This window comes from Rana temporaria, chromosome 2 (genome assembly GCF_905171775.1).
Source record: "Rana temporaria chromosome 2, aRanTem1.1, whole genome shotgun sequence".
NCBI classification, from domain to species: domain Eukaryota; kingdom Metazoa; phylum Chordata; class Amphibia; order Anura; family Ranidae; genus Rana; species Rana temporaria.
Genome location: NC_053490.1, coordinates 144352205 through 144374343, shown reverse-complemented (window position 1 = coordinate 144374343; position 22139 = coordinate 144352205).

The following is a 22139-nucleotide window of genomic DNA, read 5'->3' as shown; positions in this document are numbered from 1 at the left end:
ACAATGAATGTACGGCTACTACTACTGGCAGAACTGTGAGGTCCTGCTATCACTAGTAAACTACTGAACTTCAGAACCCAGCCAGCATCACAATTGTCAGAAAATAAATGATTGCATATATCATATTTTCCCTGGAAGCTAGGTCCCTCAGTCCACAGGGACCTAGGCTCCTGCCAATGCAGCCTTAAAAGGGTAACGTTCACCTTTAGTGTGCTAAACCTACATGCCAGCTAGGGTTCCCTTTCTGTTTAACCACTTGAGCTTCAGAAGATTACCCCCTTCATAACCAGGACATGTTTTGCTATTCAGTACTGCTCTGCTCTGCTTTAACTGGCAATTGTGCAGTGATGATCACATGCCTGGCGAAGGGGTCCTGCGCGACTCCGAAATGTAATGTGATTTTTTGTTATTAAAACTTTTTTGGACGTAGTTTGACGATCCTTGGTGTGCTGGTGAATATGTACGCTTGGGTTACATAGATGACAGCTGTGATCACAAACTAGTAAATGCATTCATAACAGTTTTGTTGACATTGTGATATCACCGGGCCCCGTGTACTGGGATCCACAATCTGCTGAGTCTCCTAAACCGCGTACATGATTGTGCCTGCACAAGCTCCCCTGCGACAATCAAATTACTGTGGCGGGTTGGTTGTAAAGTGGTTGTAAACTGCTGGATGCCTTTTTTTTTCAGACCTGCAAGGTAAAGCCATAACGTACTAGTATGCATCGCATACTAGCACATTATGTAAAACATACCTGAAAACAAAGCATTCCAGCAGGGGTGGACTGACCATTGGGACTCTCGGGCACTGCCCGAGGGCCCCATGCCACTAGGGGGCCCCATCAGGGTTGCCAGGCTCAATAAAACCAGGGACAGTATGTAAAAATCTGTGTTTTTTTTACATCTGCCCCTCATATGTCCGAAACCGACATGCTTTTGATGTTAAAAAACCTGAGATTTTAGCTTCCCTGCCTATGCAATGCCTCCTGGCATGGTGGCCATCTGTAAGCCCGGGGGCCCCATAATCTTCTATTGCCCAGGGGCCCCATGAGTTGTCAGTCCGCCCCTGCATTCCAGCAATGCAATGTCATCGCTGGAGGCTGTTTCCATCTTCACCTGTCTTCCTTCCAGGTCTGCAGACTCCAGCTGTGTGACTGGCCAGAGCTGTGATGATGTCGCTCCCGCGCATTTGCAGGGGAACTGCCATTTACAGCAAAGAATTTTGAAGGAACGGCTCGGGTGTCCATTCTTTCAGAGCACATGCGCCGATGACGTTATAGGCTGCATTTATAGTAAATACCTCCTAAACGGCACACGTTTAGGCGATATTTACAGTACCTATAGGTAAACCTTATTATAAGCTTACCTATAGTTGCAATTATAAGATAGAAGTTTACAACCACTTTAAGGAATGTAGTCCAAAACTGCATTTAAAAGAGAGGCTCACAGTGTGAAGTGAAATTAGAGTAAGCAATTTAGAGTATCATACATACGATATATTACATTTTTTATAGCTACAGTTTAAACTCTTGCTGAACATGTCAAGGCTTGGCAACATAGACTTGAAGAGGAACTGCAGTCTGCTCACATAATTTGTAATAAAAACATCTTTGCCATTCTGAAGCTTCCCTCCAACCACTTTGCATATTATTTTATATATATTGTGATTCTGTACTTGCCAAATATGCTGCAGAAATCTCCCTCCACTTAGTCTGGCTGCAATTATTTTAACTGTGGCTGCTGAAGCTGCTGCCTGTTCACTTCCTGGATCTACACAGACAGAGGGACACCTCCAGCTCTGCAGCTCTCATTGGCCCTCTTATGACTCATTCCCCCTCCCTTCCTGGCAAAATCTCACAAGAGTGAGAGAGAGCTGTGCATGATGTCATAAACCTAGGCTTTTTACCAGACAAGAAACTGGAAGTGAGCTGTATAAGGTATTTACTTGCAGAAAAAAAAAAGTTAAAACAACAAGGGCATTGTTGACCTCAAGATTTTTACAAAAATCTTAGCCATAGACTATTGAGCCATATCTCATACTTAGTGCATCCAGATCAAGCAGGCTTCACCCCTGATAGAGAAGGAAGAGGCAATACGCAACAAGTTCTGAGGGCCATTCATTTTCCCCAAATGTATCAAAAACCCTTAGTACTTGTATCCGCTGATGCAGAGAAAGCATTCGATAGTGTTGACTTTTTAAAAACCACATTATAACATATCGGATTAGGATCTAGGATGCAAAGTTGGCTCACAAGTTTATACTTTGCCCCCGTCGACCCGAGTTAAGGTGAATGACATAATGTCAGATGCCTTACCCATATGGTATGGGACGCGTCAGGGTTGCCCACTGTCGCCCAGGGGTATTCCAACAAAAGGAGGGGAACAGAAACTTGCCACATATGCAGACGATCTGATATTATTCATAGCTTCCCCACTTATATCCATCCCATCATTTTGTCAGAATTACAGGTGAATTATAGTAAATCCGAGGCGAGGGGGGTGGAGCTGAATAGATCTTTTCTACATCAGATAGTGACCCAATTTAAATTAAATATACAATACTTGGGAACAAATATTCCAATTACTTTGAATAGGGTGTTCGAACTAAACTTTGCCCCAATGGCACTACAGTTTAAGCTGGATTTCCAATGTTGGGATAAGGAGTAAGGAGGTTTTTACATGGTTTGGTAGGACCAGTATTATAAAGATGAATGTGATGCCAAGACTCCTATACTTGTTACAGACCCTGCTCATTAAAGTTACTCTCTGAGAGACATACTTTCAAGATTCTTGAGATTTGTCTGGGCCAGCGAGAGTGCACCAGCGACCCTATGGAAAGTGGGGGGATTGAGTTTCCCAAACCAGGTAAATATCACAAAGCTGCACATTTGACAAGGGTGATCGACTGGTGTGTGTGTCAAAATAAAAAAACATGGGTCCATATGGAACAGGCGATGATTACAATACGCCTGGAAGGTCTTCCATGGCTTCCAGATGTGGATATCCCATGAACAGTGAAGGGGCACCCAACTGTGGGAGCCACCGTACAAAAGATTTTTAAGACTACTAACATCTCTCCATATCCGAGCCCTTTAATTCCAATTTTAGGTACACCAGCTTTTCAGCCAGGCCTTACAGACCTGCGCTTTGTGACTTTGTTACAGCAAGGTGTTAGGCTTTTACACTTCTCATCAGGGAATCGGATAATGACAAGTAGAGAGGTGGAGCATAGTTTTACGGATCTGGACTTTCTTCAATGGGCACAGCTTAGTACATTCCTTCGATCAATGCCAGAAATGCTTACTATAGTACGGACACCCTCCGTATTTGAACAACTATGCTTAAAGGCGGATGCCGATGAGACATTCATTGTCACATTTTTATGCTTCGTCGATTAGATTAGAAGCACCACAAGAACTGGTGTTCCTACAAATGTGGGAAAGAGACCAAGGAAAAATATTCTCTCAGGCCCAGAAGGACAAGATTTTATTGTTCGCACATAAGGCATCTTTGGCAACTAGGTACCAAGATGGAGGGTATAAAATTACTAGATAGTACAAGACACCTGTTGTATTGCACTGGATGTTCCCACAAGTATCAAATATCTGTTGGCGATGTCTTGAGTCTGAGGGCACCTTGTTACATATATTTTGGGAATGCCCAAGATTGAAAGAGTTCTGGACAATGGTGGCTGAATCCCTTAAAACAATCACAGTAATATCCCTTGGGGAAGACCCAGCTGTATTCTTATTACATGATACCTCAATATCAATTAAGAGATACAAAAACTCACTCGTAAAACATCTTCTTACGGCAGGAAGGGCTTGCTTACTGGCACTATGGAAGAGTACCACCTCTCCAACTAGATCACATTGGCTTATTAGGGTAACAGAAATCCACAAATGCTAAATCTTACTATGATGATAAAAGAGCAAGAGGAGAAATACTGGAAAATCTTGACCCCCCTATTTTATTTATAGGGAACAGATAGAATAAGTCTACATAGCCTCTTAGTAGGAATGTAAGCATCAATATAATATCCTGTAGCTAATAAAGGAAAGAGGGGCAAATGGATACATTTTGGATGATGCAAATGGATGATTAGGGGAAACCTTATTTATATATTTTTTTTATTCTTTTCTCTCTTCTTTCTTTTTCTTCTTCTGTTTGTTATAATTTTGGCCTCGGCCAGGATACTACCCGGTTAAGGGAAAAATAAAAGGAAAAACGAAGTGATCTTCAGGAGAACAATGTTTGAAGACCATTTTATTTCTGATAACATAGTATAGTAGCACTTGTTGATTATGAAGTGGGCACGATGTATGTTAAATGACATGTCATGAATGTAAGATGTCTTTTCTTGTGGAATTATCACGCTGTTTTTTCAAAAATAAAGAATTTATAAAAAAAAGCAACAAGGGCAGAAGATTTAATAGATGGGAAGTTGAAAAGACGATTGATGGTCTGCTTTAAAGTGGTTCTAAAGGCTAATGCCCTGTACACACGATCGGTCAATCCGATGAGAACGGTCTGATGGATTTTTCCATCAGTTAACCGATGAAGCTGACTGATGGTCAGTCGTGCCTACACACCATCGGTTAAAAAAACGATCGTGTCAGAACGTGGTCACGTAAACCACATAAGACGGCACTATAAAGGGGAAGTTCAAATCCAATGGTGCCACCCTTGGGGCTGCTTTAGCTGATTTCGTGTTATTAAAAGACGATTCTCGCTTTTCTGTCTGTTACAGCATGATGAATGTGCTATCTCCATAACGAATGCTAGTTTTACCAGAATGAGCGCACTTGTCCCCTAATTTAGTCTGAGCATGCGTGGATTTTTAATCGATGGACGTGCCTACAAACGATCATTTTTTTTCTATCGGTTAGGTATCCATTGCTTAATTTTAAAACAAGTTTCACATTTTTTAACCGATGGATAAATAACCGATGGGGCCTACACACGATCGGTTTGGTCTGATGAAAACGGTCCATCAGTTTTATGCCGATCTGTGGGATATCATTGAGCGGGTAAGTATAACATATTTTTTATCATCATTTAAAAAATTTGCCTTTACAATCACTTTCAATTTCCATGCAATGCAATAGGCCAGTGATGGCGAACGCGTGGCACGCGTGCCGCTCCCGGCACGGCAAGCTGTTTCGGTGGGCACGCCACACGCCATGAAAAATTTCAAAGAACACACTAAAATCCATTTGTCCCCACCGCACCCCAAACTACAACTCCCACAGTTCTCTAGGGCTATTGATGACGTGTCTGAGTGGGAGTGACAAAGAAGAAACTCCCGGGGGTGACGTGCGTGTGTGCGTACGCACGCTGATCCAATCAAAGAAGCTGTCTCATCCACACCGCACAAATCAGCGGTGACGTGACTGGGAGCACACACGGCTGGAATCAGAGGAGCCTTTCGGCGGGAATAATAAGCTGCTGGAGCAAGGTCAGACACTGGGAGACAGGAGTTAATGTGCAGTGTACGGTACAGTTATTTTGTTAGTCCTAAGCCTGCCCCACTCTCACATTTCAGGTGCTAGCTCAGCAAATAATCAATTGTGCAAAAAGAACAGCCTCATTACTGTCATTGGGAAACATTGTGCCCCATCATTGGTGTTATTCAGCCTCATTATTGGTGTCATTGGGAAACATTGTGCTCCCCTATTTTTTGTCATTATTGGTGTCATTGTGCCTCATTATTGGTGTCCTTAGGGAACATTGTGCCTCATTATTGGTGCCATTGCCTCATTATTGGTGTCATTGTGCCTCATTATTGGTGTCCTTAGGGAACATTGTGCCTCATTATTGGTGCCATTGCCTCATTATTGGTGTCATTGTGAAACATTGTGCTCCCCTATTTTTTGTCATCATTGGTGTCATTGTGCCTCATTATTGGTGTCATTGTGCCTCATTATTGGTGTCATTAGGGAACATTGTGCCTCATTATTGGTGTCATTGTGCCTCATTATTGGTGTCATTGGAAAACATTGTGCCTCATTATTGGTGTCATTGTTCCTCGTTATTGGTGTCATTGTGCCTCATTATTGGTGTCATTAGGGAACATTGTGCCTCATTATTGGTGTCATTGTGCCTCATTATTGGTGTCATTAGGGAACATTGTGCCTCATTATTGGTGTCATTAGGGAACATTGTGCCTCATTATTGGTGTCATTGTGCCTCATTATTGGTGTCATTGCATGTGTCAGGTAGGTGAGTGCAATGGTCAGGTAAGTGAGTGTAATGGTCAGGTAGGTGAGTGTATAATGGTCAGGTGAATGTAATGGTCAGGTAAGTGAATGTAATGGTCAGGTAGGTGAGTGCAATGGTCAGGTAGGTGAGTGTAATGGTCAGGTAGGTGAGTGCAATGGTCAGGTAAGTGAGTGCAATGGTCAGGTAAGTGAGTGCAATGGTCAGGTAAGTGAGTGTAATGGTCAGGTAAGTGAGTGCAATGGTCAGGTAAGTGAGTGTAATGGTCAGGTAAGTGAGTTTAATGGTCAGGTAAGTGAGTGCAATGGTCAGGTAAGTGAGTGTAATGGTCAGGTAAGTGAGTGTAATGGTCAGGTAAGTGAGTGTAATGGTCAGGTAAGTGAGTGCAATGGTCAGGTAAGTGAGTGCAATGGTCAGGTAGGTGAGTGTAATGGTCAGGTAGGTGAGTGTAATGGTCAGGTAGGTGAGTGTAATGGTCAGGTAGGTGAGTGTAATGGTCAGGTAGGTGAGTGTAATGGTCAGGTAGGTGAGTGTAATGGTCAGGTAAGTGAGTGTAATGGTCAGGTAAGTGAGTGTAATGGTCAGGTAAGTGAGTGTAATGGTCAGGTAAGTGAGTGTAATGGTCAGGTAAGTGAGTGTAATGGTCAGTGTATGTTGCACAATGCATTCTAAGCACAATGCATTCCTGATCCCTGCAGTCTGAGCGAATCTGGCAGAATCGTACATTTCTAGATAAGTCATTTAGATAAGTCCCATCCTCTGTACAGAGACGCTGGCAGGTTTAATTCTGTGTTGGCACTTTGCAAGAAATAAATTGCTCTTGTGTCGCGGTTTGGGCACTCGGGCTCAAAAAGGTTCGCCATCACTGCAATAGGCCCTGGCTGACACACATTTCTCCTTTCCCCTCCAATTTTGAGTGCAGTACAGGGAATTACTGTACACAAGATTGATATCAAGACTGTATTTATACTAATGTATATAAAGTACAATTAAATTAAATATACTTATTTTCAGTGACAAGCTATTTTGGGTTGTTTCATATTGAGGTAGATCTCATTTATATGTTTGTAAAACATTGAACAGACTATTTTTTTTTTGTTTTTATGAAATACAAACCCGAATCTGCCTTTATTTTAGATTTAAGTATAATATTTTTTTTATTCTTTTTATGTTAACAGCAAGGTCAGCAGCAAATGTACAAGCATTTTGTTTTTGTGCACCTTAGAGAAATCTATCTTTCTGATCCCTTAACACTGAAACAATATTTCAAATGACTTTTATTGACTGATGCATTTTCCAATGTTCGTTATATGTGATGGGAAGGAAAAAGTGCATACAGAAGCAGCAGTACTTTGGGAAAAAGCCTTTATTTTCTCAGTCTGATGCTGGGGCCATCAGTAAAATTGCCAACTGTCAGAACAGGGATTGATATTGTTAATCTGCAGAATTACCAAATTAAATCTTCCCTGAGAACACAGGCAAAACCAAAAATACAGGTATGACTGTTCTAGTAACAGACTACAACAATTTGCCTGCATGCTGACAAGTATCACTAGTGCACCATTCATTACTGTATCAAAACTACAGCAAGGACCATAGTCTGGCTTGTATCTCAAAGAAATATGGAATACTTAGGCCACTTTTCGAAGCCTCTGTATATGATCAGAGGTCTCTATAGCCAGACAAGGAAAACCAGCTAAAACAAAACTAATGAGATTTGTTTGTGTTGAAATAGTAGGTTATTCGTGTTCTATCCTTGCTGATTCTCATCTCAGATAGCAAGTAATTGTGTTTCAAGTTTTAAAACGATTTTTTAAGCTGTTGCTAGACTTGCCAGGCTGCACAAGTGTGTTGCATAATTGCGGCAAGTTCGCATTGCATGACTCCAGATCAACTTTCTTTGCAAACATTCTGCAAGTCTGCTACAAGTTCTGGTTCGTTTTGTGTTGTGCAATAGTCATCCCACCACAGGGGTCACTGTGACTGAATTTTCATGTTGTAGACTTGCAGAGCTCTAGCTGTAGACTCACCACTACAACTTTGCTCTTGCTAGAGACCCACAAACTTGCTACAAATTGGAAAAGCGTCAACTAGAACTTGTGCTTCAAGTGCTCTGCAATTATGCAACTTGCCAGTGAAAATGTGCAGCAAGTTAACAGTCATAAAATTCGTGTGGCAAGTTATCCTTGGAGCTTCCTGAGGATGCAATATTGATTGTGAAACGCGTAGAGGCTGCTGATACCCGCGGAACCACGCGCTGATCATGAGGTAGGCGCTGGGGGAACTCGAAAGGAACGACTTTTACCTTCCATTTTTCTTTGCATACACGGTTGGAGAAGCTTGGTGCCGCATACGGGCACATCTAAATGTGAGTGTAATACCTGTTTGTTTTTAAGTAGTCAATATTTTTTTTTACATATTACACCATGAGGGGCACTCATCTTTTTTATGAGCCATTGTAGGAGAGATAGAGACCCCATTGGCATATTCAAGGCATCTGGCAATTGGCGAACAGACGTGTAAGAGGAGTGGTTATCCTGGGAATGAACCAAAGGCATTTTATTGATTGAGATCTGGTGAGTGGCCATTTCTAGCGGTGACGGGAATATCACAGAAGTGGTGTCATTATCGCTGTGTTATAAGCTCACGGGAGAAGCACTTATATGAATATCTGATCAGCACATTGGGACTTTAATGGATAGAGGACCAATTTTGTAATCCTCTACCCAACTGTCACATATACATGTTGTTTTTTATATACAATATATTTTTTTCATCATTTTTTATCACAACACTTGTTTGCCTTGGAGGCAGTCACCCTTTACATTTTGGACAAGGACACTTATGTATTGTATGAGCACTATGTCATAACTGCGTAGGCAGATTCATGCAAGTTGTATATGGTTTTACGTTTTTTTGAGTGCTTTTTACAATTTTCTTGAGAAGAATACTTGTATAGATACACATATATATTTATTTAAACAGAGGTGATAGGTATTGAGGATAAATAATTTAACCAGTACCTAGAAATAGGTGGTGATAGATGAGTTAAAAAGGGGAGTGCAATTCACTTACCACACACAAGTTATCCTTGCTATCTGAGAGAAGGTAGGACTATGGGTAAAGTAAGGTACAGGGAATGTATAGTCTTTCCATCTTATTCCAGAAAAAAAAAAGTTGGTATGAATTGCCTTACAATATGTGTCAGGTCACATTAACACTTATGCGTTACTGCTCTACTCGTACTTCTATCAGTTCTTTCAATTACCACAAAACAGCACTGATACTGAAATAGAGAAATTGGCTTTTTGTTAAAAGTCAATAGCTAAGCCATAATCTCCATGTCTAATCAGGCCTCCTGGCCTCTGATGTATGCAGAAAGCAGTCAAACATGACTCTAATAAGATAGGATTTACACCTTTCCAAAACTGATTTGTGACAACTATTAATAAGAAAGGACACTATAGTAAGATACTCATCCAAATGCCACATAATAGATGGTAAAAAGATATATATATGATATCCTGTTTTATAACATAATTTATTTAGGTTTCTGAATAAGTGGTTGACTAATTTATTAGTGAGATAATATAGCTTTTCCTTTCATCTACATCCTGTAATCATGGGCCAGATTCACATAGATCTCCGGCAGCGTAACGTATCTCATTTACGTTACACCGCCGCAAGTTTTACGGGCAAGTGCTTGATTCACAAAGCACTTGCCTGTAAAGTTGCGGCGGCGTAGCGTAAATCCCCCTGGTGCAAGCCCGCCTAATTCAAATGATCCGGGTAGGGGGCGTGGATCATTTAAATTAGGCGCGTTCCCGCGCCGATCGTACTGTGCATGCTCCGTCTCGAAATTTCCCGATGTGCTTTGCGCAAAATTACGTCGCAAGACGTAATTTTTAGAACTTCGACGTGACTTACGTCCATTCCTATTCACGGACGACTTACGCAAAAAAAATAAAAATAAAAATTTCGACGCGGGAACGACGGCCATACTTTAACATGGCATGTCTATCTATACGCCACAAAATAGCAGCTTTAACTTTACGCCGGAAAAAGCCGACTACAGACGACGTAAGAGAATACGACGACCGCGTGTACGTTCGTGGATCGACGGAAATAGCTAATTTGCATACCCGCCGCTGAAAATGACGCAAACTCCACCCAGCGGGCGCCGAAGTATTGCATCTAAGATCCGAAGGCGTACGAAGCCATACGCCTGTCGGATCTTACCCAAATGCCGTCGTATCTTGGTTTGAGAATACAAACTAAAGATACGACGCGGGAAATTTGAAAGTACACCGGCGTATCAGTAGATACGCCGGCGTACTTCTTCTGTGAATCTGCCCCCATGTTTTTATCTCCTGGGCTTCTTTTAAAATCCCAGGTGGCTTGCCTCCATGTTCGTGGGGTGTAATTTTGTGTTCTCTATGGTGAGAGCAGCCATGTAAGATAAACATTGTTTCTCTAGAAGCCACATTTAATAATTGTTACATTCTCTTTTGGCTCTTCTGAGTGATATATAAGTTGGTGAATGTATAAATAAACTCTCCTTTCACGCACCTGAAAAAGTTAAAAAAACGCATTGAAATGTTGTTTCCCTGTCACTACAACAACGTTGTATGAATACAAGCCTGTAACGTCTTTAAATTGATACTTATAGGCTTATATCAGAGAGGTGTTAATATAAGCAAATAAAAAGGTGAATTTAAAATAAGCAAATTACCTGATTATAGTATGCAGTTTTTAAATGTGCACATATATGAACTATGACACATGTTATTCTCTTACTATTTAGGTATAAATAATATTGACATTTTTATTCAAAATTTTTACAGATATTGGCTTCTTAAAAGTCCCCAAAAAATCTCTTTGATGCACCTCCTTAGACCCGTGACCACCAAGTCTGCCACTAATTTTCCCCTTTTCTGTCAAACTTGAATCCTAACCCGCCTTTTATTTCTGATACATCCCTGTCCCCTACAGCCCTCCCACTTAGAGGTTGGAGATCTAGTCTCCCCCCTCTGGTGAGTCTTTCCGTATTTTTCTTCCCACTTTCCCATTCCCTCTTGCTGTAGTTACTTGCTTCCCAACTATTTTACCCAATAGAATTCCTCCCCTCTCCAATTTCTCTTCCCCGTTCTCCACCTCTCCCTGCTCATATTGTAAACAAAAAAAAAGTATATCAACGGATATCCATACAGATCCCGCCACCCAGGGGTCAAGTCCTGGGGAAAAAAGTGTGGGAACTCCACCCAAGATCCACTTCCCCACCAAAAAAAAAAATTATACGCTCATATGCATAATTACTAAACCGCATGTTTTTTTTTTTTCGATCCACTGTACCTTAGTAATCCTTTATGTTACTGGCCGCTTCCTGTATATGGATTCATGGGGTAGTGTGCGGGTATTCCGTCACTTCCTCGATGCTGCAATGCCTCCTGGGAGCTTTTGTCATTGTTCCCAGGAGACACTGCGGAGGCCTTCCACGAGTTATCGCGGGATTTAGAAAGAAGCAAGTTCTTTCTAAATCCCGCGGCAGACCTCCGCAATGTCTCCTGGGAACAATGACAAAAGCTCCCAGAAAACATTGCGGCATTGAGGAAGTGACGGAATACCCGCACACTACCCCATGAATCCATATACAGGAAGCGGCCAGTAACATAAAGGATTACTAAGGTTCGCCTGCCCCTGACAGTGACTCGAGCTGGGCATCGCCGCTCAGTGAATGATTGGCTCGGGCGGCTCGGCTGCTCTAGTCCTGCAAAGGGAACTGCGTTCCTGCTGTGAAAAAAGTGCAGGAACTCCGTTCCCACACGTCTTTACCTGTTCATACTTTATTTTGTATTTTTCAGAGGGTTAATGATGCTTAAGACCCCCCTTGTTGGATGTGAATTGTAATTGGTACTGATGCTATTTCAGATATAAAGAATGTGTTGAAAAAATTCTCTTTGAGAAGTATATGTGCGTATTTTTGCGACTTGGGATGTGGTGCTTAGACACATTAACCACCTCAACCCTTTAATAAGGCATTAATTTCTTTGCTGTAAAAAAGTCTAGATTGTGATGCCCAATGGAGGAATAACTGGCTCCTGGGAGTACAGTTTTTATCATTGGATTTGCACCAGTAAGTTATTTATAGGGTAACAGTATCTATGTTGCAGTAGTTTCTATAAATAATAGCAAAGGACATTTTTGCCAAAATTATAGTATACGTTCTAGTCACTTCTGGTGAAGTTTAAAGATATATTTGAATTTTCATCCCATTATTAGGAGTAGTTAGGGACAACTGCTACTGTTAGGAATCAGTTGACGTGTCAGTGTTCCCCAATGTCCTGTGAGAAAACCCCAATGAATAATTAGTTGATCTTGTAAAGTTGGTCGTGCAGACCTTACAGAAACAAGGGGATGGAAGCTGTTGATGAAGCAACCCTGTTCCCATACCAGCTATTTGGCCTTGAAATTGAAATGTAAATAGTTGTTGTTTACTACTAAAGCCATTGCTCTTTGCAATGCTTTATTAATTAGATGAAAAGTAATTAGATTAGGTTGAGATTGCTTCAAAACCACTTGTTATCTCCTACAGCTGTCTTTTAGGGGCACTTGATTAGGACATGACTAACATTATTATATTTATTCTTAAAAGCTTAATTGTCAAATACAACTTTAAATTTTAAGTACACCGGGGCAGAATAACCTGGAGCTATTTAGATTGTAACAATGACCTTGAGTGACAACAAATGTCATATGGCAGCCCTCAAAATTTCCATTCGCTTGCTCGCATTTGGCGAGTGGAAAAAGCTTGAGGGCAAGTGTGGGGCTACCTCAGAGGCGGGCGAGCACCGCCAGCAGGTGGGGTAGAATGGGAGCCCTTCTCCCAGTGATCGCGGCCAAGGGACCAGAGAGGTGAGGAAGGGGAGAGCCAGCTGGATAATCACACAGAACGGGGATCGCCCGCTATGACAGCTTTGATTTGAATCGCCTGGAGACCACAGTCAGACAAGGTCCTGCTTCCTGGACTGACTCCTTTGATAGACAGCACACTGGTCTAATGCCAGAACATGTGATGTCTATCATAGGAGTCCATCCAGGAAGCTTTGTGTGACTGTGGGTGTCAGGCAATTAAAATCAAAGCTGTCAAATCCGGCGATCCCTGCTCTGTGTGATGATCCAGCCGACTCTTCTCTTCCTATCCTCTGCCTGATCCCCGTCCACTAGTAAGGCTGCAATGATGGGCACTGGTGAGGCTGCATTGATGGGCACTGATCAGGCTGCATTGATGGACACTGATGAGGCTGCATTGATGGGCACTGATAAGGCTGCACTGATGGGCACTGGTGAGGTTGCATTGATGGGCACTGGCGAGGCTGCATTGATGGGCACTGATAAGGCTGCATTGATGGGCATTGATCAGGCTGCATTGATGGGCACTGGTGAGGCTGCATTGATGGGCACTGGTGAGGCTGTATTGATGGGCACTGATCAGGCTACATTGATGGACACTGTTGAGGCTGCAATTATGGACACTGGTGAGGCTGCATTAATGGGCACTGATGATGTTGCATTGATGGACACTAGTAAGGCTGCATTGATGAGCACTGATCAGATTGTATTGATGGGCACTGATGAGGCTGCATTGATGGGCACTGATCAGGCTGCATTAATAAGCACTGGTGAGGCTGCATTGATGGGCACTGGTGAGGCTGCATTGATGGGCACTGTTGAGGCTGCAATGATGGACACTGGTGTGACTGCATTGATGGGCACTGATCAGGTTACATTGATAGGCACTGGTGAGGCTGCATTGATGGGCACTGATGAGGCTGTGCTGATGGGCACTGGGGAGGCTGCATTGATGGGCTGCACTGATGGGCAATGATGAGGTGGCACTGATGGGCACTGATAAGCTGCACTGATGAGGCTGCACTGATGGGTACTGATGGGCTGCATTCATTGAAACTGATGAGTACTGATAGGCTGCATTCAGGGGCACAGATAAAGTTGTTGTTAATAATTATTTTTGTAACTTAATACATAAAACATTTGACAGTGTAATTTCATGAGATAATTTGTGCGTGTTTAGAATGGAGACAAACAGGAAGTCCTAACTACATTATAGTAGTGTGGTAGTGTTCTGCCCCTCCAAACTAAGCACTGCAAGTGTGACCTCTATACCTGAACCAGCTGTGGCAAGATAGCTGTAACTTACGGTCTCAGGAGAATTAGCAGACAGTGACTCGATCCGAACCTCATCCTGCAGATGAACATCAGGTCAAACAATCATAATGTGTATGCATTGCATCATGTTTAACATAATAGGTAGTAACGCTGTAGTGAAATACTAGGCACCTGTATTTAACTACAATATTATAAAAATGTGTATATATAGTTTAAAAAAATAAATACTTTTTATATAATATTCTGGGAATATTTTTGCATATACAATTTTTTTTTTCATGTGCACTAATTCACAGCTCAGCTATGTAACAGATTCATCTGAGATCTCTGGAGAACAGGCATTAGACTTGGTAGATTTAACACCTTTATTGAATGCTGACATCTCTCGCTGCTGTTCCGCGTGTTGTAGGCATCCTGCAGAATCTTCACTTCATTAACTACAGCGACTATTGCTACATAAAACCAAAATACGATCAGATAAAATACTGTTCCAACATTAAACAAAATAAAATAACCAAATTCTAATCCTGGTACAGATATGTTTGTCACTCTTTAATTTGCTGGAATGAGTTGAGCAACTGTTTTATGGTAGACTAATGTGGTCATTATGAGGGATTTTCTGCATTTGTTTAAATAGTAGAAATCCTGCCCATTAAAGGGTCCTATTTTCACAATGCAGTTTTCTGATTCATTTATATTGTAAGAGAGAGTGATGTCCTTCACTGGACAGTTATTTCTGACTGAACACGCTAGGTTTGCCTGCCCAGAAACCCTTCACCTGGCAGATTAAAGCGGGGGTTCACCCAAAAAAAACTTCTAACATTACATGGAGCCGAGTTGTGATAATGACATTATGCTGACCTTTTTAATTTTATTGCCGTACATACCGTTTTATCTATATTTTCACCGCGGCTTCCGCGGCTTGGGCGTTCCTATTCACATGCTAATTGATTGACATGCTTCCGACCGGCGCATACAGCGCGTCACAAGATGCCGAAAGAAGCCGAACGTTGGTGCGCAGGCGCCGTATAGAGCCGACTCGCAGTCCGGCTTCTTTCGGCAACTCGTGACGCGCTGTATGCGCCGGTCGGAAGCATGTCAATCAATTAGCATGTGAATAGGAACGCCCAGTCCCGCAGATTACATACCCGGAAGCCGCGGTGAAAATATAGATAAAACGGTATGTACGGCAATAAAATTAAAAAGGTCAGCATAATGTCATTATCACAACTCGGCTCAATGTAATGTTACAATTTCTTTTTTGGGTGAACCCCCGCTTTAAAGGGGTTGTAAAGGGGTTTTTTTTTTCTAATTTTTTTTTTCCTTTAACCTCCCTGGCGGTATGATTCTTTCAGAAAAAACATGCTGAAAGCGGTACCATTATTTGCAAGGAAATTTGGCGTTTTATATTGTAGGTCTGTAATTTTTAGAAATAACTCACTTAAATCTGACCAAACAAGATTCTAATAGGCATCCCGTGTATTACATTTTTTTAAAAACAAAATTATAAATTATAATATAATAAATAATTATAAATAATTATAACAAATAATAATATAATTATAATAAAAATTATTCAATAATGTAATCAAATTAAAATCACTGAAATTTGCTCAGTTGCAGAATTGTCGCTGTCATTATTTTTTTTTTTTTATGACGAATTTCCCCACAAATCGCTATCGCACAATTCTGCAAGTGATTATAATTTATTATCGCTGTTTTTTAGCTGATCTAAAACTATTTTTGACATAAAGGGACACTTTTGGTTGCTATGGACAATCTACAGTTTGCAGGGAGAAAAAAAGGTTTTTATTATATAAAATGACATGCAGGACACTGGGCAGACCACTAGGGACAGGGGGTGTGTGTTTTTTTTACATACAGTACTGTAATCTATAAGATTACAGTATACTGTATGTAATGTGTTTGTTTACGTTTTTGAATTTGGCGCCGTTCTCCGTCCCCGTGCGTCGTAACGTCGCAGGGAACGGAGATCGGCGTCACACGGAGGCACTATGTGAATCGAGCGAGGTCCCGCTCGCTCACACAGCGCGGTGGCATCGCTGGATCCAGGGACAAGGTAAGTAAAAAGTGCCTGTGGATTCAGCGAGGCGAGCCGAGACTGACTCGGGGTTACCGATAGTAGCAGGAAAATCTAACCCCGAGTCAGTCTCGGGAAGACCGCCAGGGAGGTTAAGCTAGTGCATTGTTGGTTCACTAACCTTTGATTTCCCTTCTAAGTGTTTTTTTTCCCTTTGTTTTCTTTGTCTGAATTTCTCACTTGCTGTTCCTCCTCAGTAAGCTGTTCTAGCTGACTAACCCCCAGCCAGATGATGGGGGCAAGCTTACTGAGGAGAAACAGGAAGTGAGAAATTCAGACAAAAAATAAAAATTTAGAAGGGATATCGAAGAAAAAGGTTAGTGAACCAGCAATGCACTAGCTTAAAGGAACCTATTTACATAATAAAAAACAAACCTTTACAACCCCTTTAATCCCAATGTAATGGCATGAAAAGGGTAAACTGTTTGCATTTTTCTATACACTATTGTGTAAATTCATAGTTCCGTGGTTGGGCATAAGTAACTGTGAACAATGTTGAGCATTACATGCAAGAATAAACTGAATATATTATTCTTGCATGTAGTGCTCAACAGTTACTTATGACCAACCACAGAACTAAGAATTTACACAATAGTGTATAGAAAAATGCAAACAGTTTACCCTTTTCATGCAGTTACATTGGGATTAATCTGCCAGGTGAAAGGTCTCCGGGCCTGCAAACCTAGCATGTTCAGTCAAAAATAACTTACATTTTTAAGACCCTTTTGCAAATATATATACCGTATTTGCCGGCGTATAAGACGACTGGGCGTATAAGACGACCCCTTAATTTTCCAGCCAAAATGTTGGTTTTGGCATAAACTCGCCGTATAAGACTAACCCCTTCCTACTAGTCATGCCTCGCCTCACGGTGCCACCATTGCATGCCTCACTGTGTCACTACATGCCAGACTGTGCCCCATTACATGCCAGACTGTGCCCCATTACATGCCAGACTATGCCCCATTACATGCCAGACTGTGCCCCATTACATGCCAGAATATGCCCCATTACATGCCAGACTGTGCCCCATTACATGCCAGACTGTGCCCCAGTACATGCCAGACTGTGCCCCGTTACATGCCAGACTGTGCCCCATTACATGCCAGACTGTGCCCCAGTACATGCCAGACTGTGCCCCATTACCTGCCAGACTGTGCCCTTACCTTATCCCAAGACATGCAGAATCGCGGCCGTACAATTTTTCAAAAGCCGCGCCTTCTGCATCGTGATAGGCGGAAACACTCAGCTTCCCAGGAGGCACTGTGTTCAGTGTTCGCCTATCAAGGAGGCCCTCTCGTCCGAGGACGAGAGGGCCTCCGTGATAGGCAGACACTAAACACAGGACGAGAGGGCCTCCGTGATAGGCGGACACTGAACACAGTGCCTCCTGGGAAGCTGAGTGTTTCCGCCTATCACGGAACAGAAGACGTAGGAGGCGCAGCTTTTGAAAAATCGTACGGCCGCGATTTTGGGATAAGGTAAGGTTAGGTTACCGGCGTATAAGACGACCCCCGACTTTTAAGAAGATTTTAAGGGGTTAGAAAGTCGTCTTATACGCCGGAAAATACGGTATATATTTCCAAAAGGGCCTTAAAAATGTAAAGACTAATTGGTTTACATTAAAAACTGCAATTTGTTTATATATATATCTGCTTTATCAGCAACTAAATGTAAATAAGCACATACATGCAAATGATGGAAAACAAATGTTGGCTGCACTGTTTGGTTTCATTCCACTGAAACCATAACCTGTAGATGAAAATACTAACCCAAGCCATTGCTATTAGCACATAGCAGGCACCTTTTGGAATGCTCAGGTGTTCTGATATCTATTTGTATCACAATTATGGGTTAATAGTGAGACTTAGGCCTCGTACACACGATAGGTTAACCAGAGGACAACGGTCTGATGGACCGGTTTCATCGATCAAAACCGATCGTGTGTGGGCCCCATAGGTTTTTAACCATTAAATTTAACCGATGGATTCCTAACCAATAGGTCAAAACCGATCGTTAGTAGGCACGACCATCTGTTAAAAATCCACGCATTCTCAGAATCAAGTCGACGCATGCTTGGAAGCATTGAACTTCATTTTTTTCAGCACGTCGTTGTGTTTTACGTCACCGTGTTCTGACACGATCAGTTATTTAACCAATGGTGTGTGGGCACGACGGACCATCAGTCAGCTTCATCGGTTAACCGATGACAACGGTCCTTCAGACCGTTCTCATCGGATGGAGTGATCGTGTGTACGAGGCATTAGGAGACAGGAGGGAGTGGGGACATACTACTTGTACCACCTAACAAGAAGGTATGGGCATATTAGCGCACACCTGGATTTTGGGCACCTAGCATGCTTACACTAAAATTGTATCTCACATGAAGGGAACCAGAGGTGCCTTCTATGGACTGTGAAAAATGGGATGTACAAATCAGGTTCACTATAAAGTACAACTGTCAAAATAGATATATGAGGGTTACTATTTCTGACCTTTTTGTGAAATGCTTGTCTTTTGGTCGCCTTTGTTTTCAGAGCGTTCATTCACTTATTTGTAGCAAGCAGAACTCATGATCTGTGTACTTGTTTAGTTTCAATGACTCAGAAAGACATTGACTTTTTGAACATCAGTATGGCAGCTAGGCACCTCAAATTTTTTAAAGAGAGATCAGCAGTGGCATTTCCAAATATTTCACCCCAAAAAAGAAGCATAAATGGCAATGAAACTACTTAGGCCATCATATTTAAATACAAATATTTATTTTTGTACATTTTGTCAAAATTATGCATTTTTTTACTTTGATTTTCAAACTATACATTCTGCTTAAATAAAAAAGAAAACTCACGTTGAGATTATCTGGGGACATTTAGCGTCATTTACCAAACTGGAAAATGCATGATGCAGTAATTTGTAAATGTGCATGTCTGTTGTGCAGGTTCAATCATTTAAAGCTGAACTTCAGAATGTTTTTAAAAGGTATACTTGCAGTGAGACCCCTTCCATAACACTGCAAGGGTTGAATGCTTGTTAAGTCCAGGGGTATAGAAATAAGCTACAATACCTAACTTATTCCTCACTTTGACAGGCTTCCACATTGATGTATGACCAGGTCCTTGAAACTTCTTCTCTTCCATGCCCTGACCACCTTCTAAAAAAGCCTTATTATCCTTACACTGTCAACAATAAATGTAATAGCAATAGACCTTGCATAAGCCATGTTTCTACCTTCAAGTTGCAATAAAAGGCTGGCTACAAAGATGAATATATAGTATTTGTTGTAAAAAGTGAGTGATCAACTCTATTAAAGGCAGCAGAAAGGTATAATAGTATGAAAATAAAATAGTGCTCATTGGTTTTAGCAGGTTGAAAGTAATTGGTGACTTTTCGAAAGGGCATTTTCTACAATGTTTTTTGGCTGAAAGTCAGACTTAAGGGGTTCAGAAGGTTGATATTGGTGAGGTAGTAGTTCAGCTTAATCCAACCTTTCTCAACCTTTTTACACTGGAGGTACCCTTGTTTTTTAGGTCTCAGTGAACCTCTGCTTAAACTGTGTTTTGTAAGTTGTAAACATAATATTAAGCTAAAATACAAAGACTGTGGTGTACCTAGAGTATTTGACACCCATTGCAGATTATTTTTAGCCCTCATACATATGGTGGTCAGTGGAAAAGTGTCACTTTATATTAGTGGTCAGTGGCCAGAGTAGAAAGGGCTCTTTTACATAAAAGGTCAGTAGGAAGAATGCCTCCAAACAAGAGACAATGGTCCCTGAACTTTACAAATACCATTAGGCAGAATATCAATACTCTACTGCTCATTGCCCCTATAGCAATTTCTGGAGGAAACCTAGGATTTTCACAGAACCCCAGCTGTGAATGTTTGAGTTAGCCTAATGTGAAAGACAGGGAAGATGATCCTAAGCAGAATGTTTTCTACCAACTAGAGTGGATCATAACAAGAGTTAGGACCTGGACTTGAACCTGGGACCTCTGCTCTTTCTGAGCCACCCATAATGCTAGACAGTGTCATAGACAATTCCTTGAGTCATCCTGTCTTGAATCTTATTTGCCTTGAACCTTGAACTCTTTGCTCCTCCCATGAACTTCCTGATTTAAGCCATGTTTTTGCACTTCCTAGTCACCAGAATATTGTGCCTTCACCAGCCAATATCTCGCTCTTGCCTCTCCTGCTGCCAACCATCTCTTTACTACCATACGTTACCGACATTTGGCTTGTTCCTCGACTACGCTTCTGCTTAATCCCAACCTACAACTGTTCGTTACTGATATTTTGCTTGTTTCTCAGCTACACTTCTGCTTGAGCCCTACCTGCTATATCTGCTACTGGACCCTGGCTTGCTCATCTCCTGGTGGCGCTATCCTGAGGACCGGGACCTACTAACACAGAGCAAAGCCCATATCCACCATCAAGAACTCTGGTGAATACCGGTTAGTACTTAGACCCCACACCTCAGGTGATACCATCAGCCAGGATGACTTGCGAGAATATCTGTTCCACCTGTCAATGAGTGCTGCTCCACTGCTATAGCTACTGGCCTCTGAGCCTGACCCCAAACCGTGACAAGGAGGTTCTGGAAGCAATGCCAGGGATGAAGCAGATGATTTAAAAGAGATGACAAATGATAAAATTTTGTTGGAAATAAAGACAAAATGCTGATAATTTCTGGGAGTCATAAATGATGTAAGCTTCTGGTGAGCATTGCAGAAAGGTGGCAAAACTAGTGAGACAGCCTGTACCTACCTGGAGCAATAACAATGTGCATCATAGTTTGCCTTACCTAGCCAGGCTCTAAATGTGATAGGCTAGACAATGATCTGATCCTTTTTCCATTTCATAATATGGATTTTAGTATGAACAAAAATGCTGCAAATATTTTGAGAGTTCATTTTCAAAGACACTAGAGGCCCCGTACACACGACAGAGGAACTCGACGTGCCAAACACATCGAGTTCCTCGTCGAGTTCAGGGATGAAGCCGCCGAGGAGCTCGGCGGGCCGCCTTCTCCCATAGAACAACGAGAAAATAGAGAACATGTTCTCTATTTTCTCGACGAGTTCCTCGGCGGCTCCATCGGGCCAAAAGTGTACAGACGACAGAGTTTCTCGGCAGAATCCGGCTCTGACCGAGTTTCTCGCTGAATTCTGCCGAGAAACTCTGTCGTGTGTACGAGGCCATAGAGTTGTTTTACTAAAACTGGAGAGTGCAAAATCTGGAGCAGCTTTGCATTTAACATGATTGTAAATGTTCACCATGTAAAACAACTTATTCACTTTAAAATATAAATGAAAGGCAAAACATTTGTGCATAGATATTAAATTTTTTTATAGATACCTTTTTTCCCTTTTTTTTTTATAATTGATCACATTCCCTCTGTTCCCAGCTGCATAAGAGCTAGGGGAGAAAAAGCAGCAGTACACTGAGCTTCCCAGTGAAAGTCTGTGCAGGATGGAGGTGTGTCAGGTCAAGTCTGATCACTGGAGGAGAGCAGGCTGAGTTCTCAGCATAGCTGGGGAACTGACCATGGTGTGTGGCCAGTTTTTAAATAGGAAAGCAGAGCGACATGCAGGATTTCACCCAAAGGAAACAATGCAAAGAGAACAGGATACCT